An 8,951-nucleotide genomic window follows, 5' to 3' on the forward strand; every position below is an offset into this window, starting at 1 on the left:
TTATCTTTTTGACTTAATCAAACCTAAATTGCCCACATTTGTAAGTAAAACTTCTGTTCAAATAACTAACCTTATAATCACTGTACTAGATAAGATAAAAGTTTGATTTTGATATATCGTTAGTAAATTTTGAATCTATGCCCACTTTGTTGTTTAAGTACTCTCATTTTTGTCACCTAAACTACCCATGTAAGCCATTTATTTATTTTGAAATAGAAACCAATAGCATTATGGCCTCCTTTGGTACCTTACTTATAAGGGAACCCCATCACTCCACTTCAAACTTGCCTTTTCTTGTGGGGTTTGCTTTTCCAACTTTTATTCTCTTTTTAGGTTGCTAGATTTTTTACTCTCTATAACCATGTATCTTTCTAGACATGATTAGGTCTATGAATGTTAATGTTCCTTTTTGCAACATATTTGAAATACTTACTTTCAAAGGAAACTTTCTTGTGCTCTTGATTTGATACAATCATTCAATCATCTTAGAGTAGAGTGCACTTGTCGTTGTACCATTTTTAATGATGTATTCTTAATCATTATCATTATAAATTGGTTGAATGACTATTTACCATCCGAAATGGTTATGGTGTGGGTGATTGTGGTAGTGTGGCATGAGAGAAAGAGTGGGGTGATGACAAACATAGTAAAGAGAATAGTAGGGTGGGGATTAGGCGTATGAATAGGTTTAATAACTTACAACTCATCTTATATTGAGTCAAACTTGACTCAACTTTCGTTGAGCCAAGCACAAGCTTAAAGTTGGCTAGTTTAGTGAACACACAAGCCCATGATTCGAATCAAGTAAAGTATCAATAAATCTTTAATAATGTTAAATCTTGTATTTATATCTCTGAAAATTGTGTTTTGTAGTTTTAAATATAGAGATAATTGATAACTATATAAGATATAAAGTTTAAAGTAATATTTTGAAAATTTAGGGTTTAAATGTATTTTTCAAACTGAGCTCAAATTATCCATTTTTGTTGCGAACTCAAACTAAGATATTACCAACCTAGTGAGCTCAAGCTCTCCCTTAAGGTAATTAAGTTAGTTCAAGCTAAACATTATCTAAGTTAGCTCTATTACATTGCCAACAATGACAAGAGAACAAACAGTGAAAAATATAAGAAAATAATATATATACATATTATTATAATTAAGATTTAAAATTAAAGTGAGGAAAATAACTTATGCACTTTTATAGTAAAAGTTATCAGAAAAAATTGCTGATGGATGAGAAAGTGTTGTTTTTAAAGTAAACAGGTGACAAGTTATTACGACAAACTATGGGCGGGGAACAAGATCAGCCTAATTATGTTTATTGAAAAATTATTTATATCACCAAAGGGTACCAGTAACATTGCCCGTGGCTTTCTCGTAGTGGACGGTCACACAGCTGTCTAACCAGTGTGCCATTCTAGGTAATGCTTAACAGAGAGGAAGAAGTGGAGCACTGGCAATAGATTGAGAGACCGCCACTCGGCGAGCATCCTGGCTCTATCTCTGGCGGACATCAAGGCTTTAAGAAAAGTCGGCAAGAATTTCTTGCCCTGTATGAATCTTAGTGGTCCACCTCACCATCCTAGTTGCTCACCTGTTAAAATACAAATATGATAAAAATCACCAGCAATGTTATCATGTGTGCACATTTTTTAAGAGGCCAAAAGGCTTGTCTCCATCCAAGGTTTAATGCAAATCTAAATTTTCATTTGTTAATTTTTAAAAATTTAAAATTTCACCTATAAATTATTAAAATTAATATAAGTAGTTAGTTATATGAGTAAAATCATCATTTAATTACTAATATTTAAAAATATAAAAGTTTATTATTATTTTTTCTTAATTTAGAAAACTAATAATTTTCCCTTAAGATTAAATTTTGAAATATTTATTTCCCCCCTAGAGTTTGCATTTTTTTCCTAGGGTTTATTTTATTTTCTTACTATTTTTTTTACCACCAAAACTGACGTTGTTGCTCGTTTTATTCAATGATATTTCTCCCTCTCGGTGTTCTCTCCCTCTCCGACGATCTCTCTTCTACAGATCGATATGAGCAAGTGAATCGTTCAATCTTTGTAACGAATTCGTCTCTCCTCCAGATTGAGAAGTGCGACGAATTGAATAAATCATTTGCACAAGTTGGACCCAAACAAGTGTCTTCCATTTTCCATTGCATGAATCAGACTCACAAATCCATCTTCCATTGTGCACTGATTTGATAGAAGGCATAGACGATTCATGCAACGCAAAGATTTGTTACATGATGTGCCTTTGATTCATCTTCAAAGAGAGGACCAAGAGGAGGAGAGAGCTCCGAAGAATAAGATGGGTGAGAAATCGAAGTTGGCTAGCAATGGAGAAGGTCACCAGAGGAGAAAGGAAAACAATAAACCTTGGGGGGGGGGGGAAGTGAAGTTTCTAAACTTTGGGGGGCGATTGAAATAAAAATTAAAAAAAAAAACTTAGAACATGGGGGAAAATGTCATTTTTCTAAATAATACACTCTTTTATCAAATTTTTATTTTCTATGGGTATATATAATAAATATTAAAAAGGGTACATTAGTAATTTAAAATGAAATTAATTGGATGTGTTAATTTTAACAATTCACATGTTGGACTTTAGGTTTTCAAAAGTTAATGGGTGAGAGTTGGGTTTCCATCAAACTTTGGGTGGGAACAAGTCTTTTGTCTTTTTTAATATATAATTAAATATATAGATAATATATTATTATATGATTATTGTTATTTTATTATTAATTTAAAATCATCCAATAATACTCAATCATATAATGACACATAATTTATGTACTTAAAATATGTACACATAATTTTATTGTTATTATCACTTATTCACATATAATACATTATTGATGGGTAGTTGGGTACATAAATTAGTATTCATTTTCAGTGTATAAAATTTAATTTATGAGTGATTAAAGTTAGATTTGATTAGATTGACTATAAACAAGACCTAATTTAAAATCAATTCAAATTTAAAAAAGTTAACTCAAGATTAATGGTTGAGGTTTGAACTCAATTAAAATATAATTTTATTTTGAATTTGATTCTAAGTTAGTTCAAATTCTAAAGTTCAATTTGATTCAAATTTGATTTATTTAAAAAAAATATATGTGTCCAATATTAGCTCTAATTGAACTCCACTCATTTGATCCAAACTCGAATTCAACTTGAACAAATCTTTTCAAATTCAACCCTATTAGTAATTAGAAGATGTGAAAGTAATGAAAACAATAAAACTATGTACACTCAATTTTGAATATTTAATGTAATACCCGCAAATTCATCTAGGGTTATCATTGTCTTTTGATTTTAAATATGACTAATTATGTGGGATTATATTGTGTGTGAAATCGAGCTTGCAAGCCCATGTGGGAAGGTCGCACGCCTGTGTGTTTGATGGAAAGGGTAAAATAGTATTTTTTCGTGAGAAGAATGAAATTGGCTAAGTGTAGGTGATATGCATGCCTATGACACACGCCCATACATGGTCAACAAGTTTGAATTTTGGATAAAAATGCGTTTCGTAAGGATTTCGAAACGTGTCATTAATGAGTAACAACATGCACATCTAATGAGAATAGTAAACATTCGTGTATCGTAATTTTAAATGAAAACAAAAAGAACAGATTCACGTTTGGCTGAGGGTTACCCTATTATTTTCTACAAATAACATAGAACTTAAGGAAGATTTTTGAGTGTTTTGAGGTTATGGATGCAAGAAAAGGTTTAAAGAGATTATCCAAAGCCACACGAAGGTCATTTGGTTTCACCGGAGGAAAGTATGTAGCGTGATTTCTCCTCTGAATTTTCGTTTGGATCGTTTTTGGAAAATTATGTCTTGAATAATAAATGATTTCGTGAATTATGTGCTTGGTTAATTGTGTTGATCTGTGAATTTCATATACTTGCTTATATTTATATGAAAAGAATAAAGTAATGGAACTCATGGATTATTCGGGTATATTAGATAAATCATCAACATGAATAATGAACTCTAAATGTTGCTTTATCTTTGTGGATGGTTAATGATGGACTGAATTTCATAAAAGATTTATGATGCCTTATTGATGAGATGTTGAATAAGTTTCATGTGTGTGTGTGTGTATGTATTAAGATGATGTAAGTGATTAGATTGAGTTGAATATGGTTTAAGAATGGAATCAATTTAGATTGAATGGTTGTATGCTAGGATATGGGATGTGGATTTTTTGTGTGTTTGAGCCATTAGTTTGATGCCATGAAATTTGAGTTTGGATTTTTGGTATTATAAGGTACGCATATTTGGTAGGGTGAGAATAATGGTGCAAGCATGTTGGGGCTTACTATGTTGCATAATAGACAAGGAATTGCAGAGAAGATTGGTTTGTGGAATTTTGGAAATTTAACGGCACACGCCTACGTGCCTTTAGGGCTACTTGTATAAGTTGAAACCACAGGGTGTGGTTTTGAGAATGGCCACACGTCTGTGTGATATGAGACACACGGTTGTACGCCTTGCACTAAGGATACACCCCCCATGTGCTTTGGATATTGTGTCAGACTATGTGAAAAAAACATAAAAGGAATTTGGGTGTGTCTGATTATGTGGATGATCACATGGATCCCAATTGAAGTGATTTCGACTCGAAAATACCAACGATGTAATATATGATTCTTACCACCAAACTGTGAGGTGTGTGTATATGTGTGTTTTACTGAGCTAAGTGCAATGTGGATTCATCACCAAGCTATATGCAGTGTGACTTGTCACCAAGCTGTTGTGCAATGTGACATATCACCAAGTTATTTGTAGTGTGATTATAGCATCGAGTTGTGTGTAGTGTGGTTGTGAAAGCATTAGAGCTACTCTATGTGACCATGATACATTTGGATGATTATGCACATGTGAAAGGCGCCTCAACATCTGGGATGCTCATGCAAGCACTGACGATAACCATTGTAGCATCTGGGATGCGTGTGCGATGGTATGTGAGGCATCGGGACTTATTGCCTTTATGATATGGTATTTATAGCCCTAAGCTCGATTGATCCGTGTATGAAGTATTTTAGATAGTTGACATCAGAGATGTCATGTGCTTTCACCAGACGTCAAGGACATTATTAGATATGAGGCATCAGAGATGACGTTGATAAAACTATTAGATGTCGATATGATTTGGATGGATATTGGGGATACTAGAGAAACATCTGTGATACCACAAGAAAATTGATCAAAGGATTTATACGAGATTGGGATTGATCGTGACACATATACATTATCAATTATTATGGGGTCACTTACTTATTGAATGTGTTTCACTCATTGTTTTGTTTTATGATTTTGCATGTAGGATTGTAGCGCAGTGGGGTGATGGCAGAGAGCCAGTAGGTCACCTCGAGGTAACGCACGAGATAAGGGCATTTTGGTCATTTTATGTGTTGGACCATATTGATGTATTTGAATTCATTTGTGATATTTGTGTACTTTATTTTATGATTTTGGAATTCAAATATTTATATAGATGTTATATTTTATTACAGGGTCTGTAGGAGTGAATTATTTATCATGTTATTATTTATTGTTGTATGTGTGTGGAAAGAGTTTAAGTTAACACATATCTTCAAATACTTATTTCAAGTAGAGATGTGTATCTAGGAAGGGGTATTACATTTACCGTACCAAACAAATTTTTTTTTCTAAGTATTTACAATAAAACTTTGTGTAATCACTTGGGTACACAAATATGTATATACTTATATGTGTCATCACATGATTGATTGATTTTAAATTAAAGATAAAGTAACACATATTCATATCATAACACATAAGTGTGTATCTAAAATATGTACACATAATATTGTTTATTTAATTATGTCATGAAAAATCATCATCTGAATATCCAATTGGCTAAAAGACTTATTCTCACCCAAGGTTTAGTGTATTCCCAAACTATCACCCGCAATGTTTCAAAAACCTAAATACCCACCTGTCATCCAATTTCTGTTAAAATTCTTTATTAGTTGTAAGAGTAAAATTGTCATTTTAGTAATAATATTAAAATAAATAAAATTATATCTCATTTTCCCTTCTCAATTTAAAAAACTACTAATTTTCTTTCACTCAAAAGTTTGAAAAGTTGCATTTTCCCTTATTAGGGTTCACTTTTTTTTTCTCCTATTTTCTGGTTGACGATCCACACCCAATCTTTCTCCTAGCCCTATCATTCATTGAAAATCAAAAGCCAATTGGACGAATCATCTATCAATTCACCCATCTTCGCCAGCACTTTGTGAAGATAGGATGACATTGTGGTTCTCTTCATGAAGATAGGCTCTTCATCTTCATGCACAACGAAGTCACACAAGAGGGATTCCAATTAGAGAGAGAACATGTTGGAGGGAGATTCTAGTGGGCTAAAGAAGACGGTCGAAAACAGTTTCAATGGCCAGAAAATGTTGAGTTTTGAAAAATAAACTTTATGAGAAAAAATGCAACTTTTCAAATTTTTGAGTATGATAAAATTATTAATTTTTTAAACTAAGGGAGGAAAATAAAATATAACTTTATTTATTTTAATATTATTAATAAAATAATAATTTTACTTTTACAACTAATTAAGAATTTTAATAAAAGTTAAATGATAGGTGTATATTTAAAATTTTAAAATCTTATTGGAAAAAAGTTTTGGAATACACTAAACGGGTGGGAATAAGTTTTTGGCCTATCCAATTCGATATACATGATATTATTCTAATGAAGATTGTCACAATCATATTGGTAACAAACATTATCATTAAAAAATAAGAAAGATATTATTTGTATAATGTTATAAAATAAAATAAATTATTGGAAATAAATATTTATAATAAAATTATATATTTGTAATTTTATAATATAAATATATATAGATGTATTATAATATAATTAAGTGATTTTAAATTAATGATAAGATAAGATTTAATTATATGATAATATATTTATATGTATATATATTTATATATTAAAAATAGATATATATAATATTACTTAAATATTTATTATTAAATATTGAAGAATAATATTATATATATATATATATATATATATATATATTTTTTTTTTTGATACATAACTTGAGTATATAAATAAAGTGTTATCATATAATTAAATGTTATTTTATCTTTAATTTAAAATTATTTAATTATATAAAATATATATTAAAAGTGTATATGAGTAATTTTATTGAATATAAAAAATGTGTCAAAATGCTTATAATTTAATAAGAGAAAATTTAAATGAACGTCAACAACAATGAAGACCGGCAACAATTTTACAATAATAATTTGATTAAATGAAAATTCATACATATTTTTAAAAGCGATTTATCTCAATAATCCCCTCAATTTTTTTTCAATGTTTAAACATTCCACAATGTTAGAGGAATAGGAGCTTAACTCCTAATCTATACAAGATCTATTAGAATAGAAAATGACATTTATACCCTTTTATATCTAAGAATCTATTTTCCTTTACTAATGCAACGATGAAATTTTAAAAATTCACCTATCTAAAAGAATTCCAAATATCGATGATACTAGTAGAGTGGTATGAGGCCAAATTAGACCTCATTATAAATTATATAAGCTAAATTAAGTTTCATCGCTATAAAAATAAATGAGTCCACATTTGGCCTCGAAGCTCATAAAAGAAGTTACAAGAGGCCAAAACTTACACTACTTTAATGATTGGTTGAGAGAATTATTTTTAGACCTAGATTGGATATTAATGGATTAAAGGATTAATCCACAAATCAATTTATTTGATCAGGTAAGTGATATTTACATGATATAATTTAACTATTAAAAATAGATTTTGTCATTGACATCAACATAATAAATAGGTCGATCTAATTTGACAATTAAACTATAATTTGACATTATTCTCCTAGTTTAACCTTTAAATTAATTTGATTCCCAATGAAAAAAATGAGTTTTAGCCATGACCCCAACTAAATTTAGCATTGATTTTAGGACAAATCGATCAATTTAGTCTAAATTTTAAAACAGTGGTTAAGAAGCCTAAATCAAGCCTTATATACATAGTCGTCGATGTGTAAGGTTAGATCTTACCTCATAAGTCGTTAGCGAACCAAGGTCATATGAGGCTTTTTTCTATTTATTGACCACTTCCAAAGTTAAATTTAGTCTTGTGTGTCAACTACGAATTTGATGTAAAAAGAAAATAAATTAAAAAATAATTTATTAGAAAAATATTGTAAATAAGATGACACATAAGTCTAAAATACCCTTATTAAAAGTTGAATATAATAGCTATTCCTAATTTTCTCTTAAATTTAGGGGAAAAAAAATAAACAAATTGAGAACTAGGCTCCTATTTAAGACACTCCAATGCTAATCCTCAAAAGTATGGGGTTTTGGGTAAACCCTTTAAAATTAAGGGAGTTTAGAACACTCCATGAATACTTATCTTTTTTGACACCGATTCTGAGTGGGGTCCACGCGGCATTGCTTTAAATGGCGTTATTGACTTTGCGTGCAATATCATGAGATGAAAATTAATGCAACACTGTTAACTTAATTAATTAATATAATTACATTTTTACCCTTTATTTTACAGGAACTTGTCAAAAGTTTATTTTTATATAAAAATATGATAATTCGTTTTTTTAAATAGTCTAATATAAAAATCAATATCTTTAATAGAATATGAATTTGAAAAGGCGATAAAGTTACTAGAAAAACTATTGAAAAATATTAGAGAAGAAGAAGAAAAGGGTTTTTAGAGATGAAGATAACACGAAAGAAAGAAGAGATTGTTTAAAAAAAAAGTTATTAGAAAAATAATGTTAAATGAAAAATAAAAAAAAAATAAATTTATCGATAACTCATTAAATTCAAATTAACTTGACTCAAATTTAAAGTCAAACCTGAATTAAAGTTTGCTTC

This window comes from Mangifera indica, chromosome 3, assembly GCF_011075055.1.
Source record: "Mangifera indica cultivar Alphonso chromosome 3, CATAS_Mindica_2.1, whole genome shotgun sequence".
Taxonomy (NCBI): Eukaryota; Viridiplantae; Streptophyta; class Magnoliopsida; order Sapindales; family Anacardiaceae; genus Mangifera; species Mangifera indica.